The sequence below is a fragment of the Nycticebus coucang genome, chromosome 21 (genome assembly GCF_027406575.1).
Source record: "Nycticebus coucang isolate mNycCou1 chromosome 21, mNycCou1.pri, whole genome shotgun sequence".
In the NCBI taxonomy this organism is placed as follows: domain Eukaryota; kingdom Metazoa; phylum Chordata; class Mammalia; order Primates; family Lorisidae; genus Nycticebus; species Nycticebus coucang.
The window spans coordinates 64,909,211-64,912,186 of NC_069800.1; the positions used below are offsets into that span (position 1 = coordinate 64,909,211).

General features: G+C 48.9%; 1 pseudogene across 1 annotated transcript; it reads left to right on the forward strand.

Annotated features, from left to right (window-relative positions):
- Window positions 1-223: 223 nt before the first annotated feature.
- On the forward strand, window positions 224-1,132 carry LOC128573835 (S-formylglutathione hydrolase-like; annotated as a pseudogene). Its single transcript, XR_008376558.1, has one exon. The product of XR_008376558.1 is annotated as an S-formylglutathione hydrolase-like (transcript).
- Window positions 1,133-2,976: the final 1,844 nt, after the last annotated feature.

Consider the following 2,976-nt stretch of genomic DNA (forward strand, 5'->3'; position numbering starts at 1 on the left):
CCTTCTTGTCCTCCAGGACTGGGACACTGTCCACTTGCTGGCACAAGATTACCTGCAGACCCAGTACAAAGACTCTGGAAAATGTGTATTTAACTTCCAAGCTCTGTGGGGCTGAAAGTAGGCTTGAAAAGGTTGAAATTAGCTCAAGTAAAACAGTATCGAGTATTTGTCTCAACCACTAGCAAACAAAAGTCATAATTAAGACTGTGCAGTGGAGGGCTACGCTGCTACGGCTGCCGAGGAGAAGAATGGCGTTGAAACAGATTTCCAGCAATAAGTGCTTTGGGGGATTGCAGAAAGTTTTTGAACGTGACAGTGTTGAACTGAACTGCAAAATGAAATTTGCTGTCTACTTACCACCAAAGGCAGAAACTGGAAAGTGCCCTGCACTGTATTGGCTGTCTGGTTTAACATGCACAGAGCAAAATTTTATATCAAAATCTGGTTCTCATCAAGCTGCCTCCGAACACGGCCTTGTCGTCATTGCTCCAGACACCAGCCCTTGTGGCTTCAATATTAAAGGAGAAGATGACAGCTGGGACTTTGGTACTGGAGCTGGGTTTTACGTGGATGCCACTGAAGATCCTTAGAAAACTAACTATAGAATGTACTCTTACATAACAGAGGAGCTTCCCCAACTCATAAATGCCAATTTTCCAGTGGATCCCCAAAGGATGTCCATTTTTGGCCACTCCATGGGAGGCCATGGAGCTCTTATTTGTGCTTTGAAAAATCCTGGAAAATACAAATCTGTATCAGCATTTGCTCCAATTTGCAACCCAGTTCTCTGTCCTTGGGGCAAAAAAGCCTTTGGCGGCTATTTAAGACCAGATCAAAGTAAATGGAAGGCTTATGATGCTACCTTTCTTGTGAAGTCCTATCAAGGTGCTCAGCTGGACATACTAATTGATCAAGGAAAAGATGACCAGTTTCTTTCAGATGGACAGTTACTTCCTGATAACTTCATAGCTGCCTCCACAGAAAAGAACATCCCTGTTGTTTTTAGATTACAAGAGGGTTATGATCACAGCTACTACTTCATTGCAACCTTTATTGCTGATCACGTCAGACATCATGCAAAATACCTGAAGGCATGAAAAACTTCAGGGTTCTAAAAGATGTAAAAACAGTATTGCCAACTACAAAAAGATTGCAAAACGTGGGATTTTATAATGCTAAAAGAACTTTATTCTGTGGTTAAATCACGTTCTGAATAAAGATATTAAACTTCGGAAAAAAAGACTGTGCAGTGGAAAGGACAGTGCTGCATGGGCCACAGGTGGCCACTGGGTCCCCAGCATGCTGTTCGCTCAGTAAACAACTTGCAAACAGGTTTCCCACCTTCTGTCTCCTGGCGCCCTACACAGCACCTAACCTGGGGCTCAGGGCGCAGAAGGCACAGGGTGGGGAGGGGTCTCCAAATTAGGACTATTTAGACTATTAGGGGGGGTCTCTTGTGATTTTCTCCTGCCTCGTCTCCTGCAGGCCCACCATCCCCCTTCACCCCAGACACACAGAGCTGCTCACACACAGCCTGAGGTCTGCCCAGACACTTTCTCCAAAACTTACCAACCCGCACAGAAATTATCTTTATCTGAAAAGAACACATTTAAACAGAGATGACTCATTTTAAGAGCTGTTCAGAATTACCGACTTGCACAAATTGGAAGCAGAGAAGGACAGGCACCACGTGGCATTAGTCCAGGAGGGTGACACTTGGGCAGGTCCGGGACCTCCCTCTGCTCCCGAGCTAGCTGGGAGTAGCCCAACGTCTCTTCAATACTTTGTGTTTCTGGGAAGTAGCTCAATGGCTCATCAATACTAGGTGCTCGGTAAACGTCTGACAGGTGCGAGGATGGACAGAGAATGTGAGCCGGGTTGATGGTGGAGCTGACCGGCCTTCCCTTCCGCGTCTCCCGAGGTTTCCCAGTCAGACTTCCTGGTCTCCCTTTCTTCATCTCAGATTTAGTCAAATGAGAAGGCAGTAGATTGAATCTCAGTCCAAGAAGATCGGGCAGAGGTGAGACACTCTGCCTTATTCTTAATTATCCAAATTTCTGTGTCAAGATCTGACTTTTGCAGATGGTGGAAGCTAATTCTCTGTCAGTTCAGGGTCCCTGTTCTCCCCAGACCATGTCCACGTTGGTGACTTTGCACAGAGCCCCACCGTCAAAGGAGAGGGACTGTTCTTCCCGTCTCTTTACCCTCCCGTCCCGACCTCTGACGCTCAGCTGCCTCCAGGGGCACCTACCTTGATACGTCGATATCCCACTGTGGAGGCCAGTTGGGGTCTGATGTCCTCAGAAGTCCAAGAAAGTCATTTTCTGCCTCCCATAATACCCGGAAGGCTTGTTGGAGTCCCGGGGTAACCTGGAGCTCATGGGCCTCAGCTGTGTCCAAGCCTGGTCTGGAGTGGGGGCTGGGCTGAGCCCTGGCTAGTGTTAGTGCAGAGTCCCCCACGCATCACTGATAAAACTGTTCCTTGGTTTCTATAACTTGCAACACAGAGCCAGGGCCCCAGGACTTCCCACCCTTGGAAAACTCAACATCTCCTCCCTCACAGCTTCCTCTCTTCTGCCTCCCCCAATCCCAAATCAAGGCCCCTGATTATCTGGAGGGAGGAAAGCCTTTTCCTGGCTGATGATATTCTGTACATTGTGCCCTGAGTTACTTCGTATGGAGGGACCACCCTGCACCTGCCAGGGGTTGGGGACAGGTAGGACTGTGGTGCTGAGATGGAGGCAGGGGCCATACTCAGGGTCACGCAAAGACAGACCAGGGCACTCATCAGCCAGCTTGTGTGAATCAGGTGCTGGGGCTGCCTTAGCTTGGGTTTTTTGAAAAGATCCCGAATCCAAGAGGGTCAGAGGCCTGGGCACGCTGAGGGGGTGAGGCGTGAAATGGAGGATGGAGACAGCCCTAGGGGCCGGCGACATGGGCCTGTGGGGCTCGGTGGACCTCCATGTATGAAAAGCT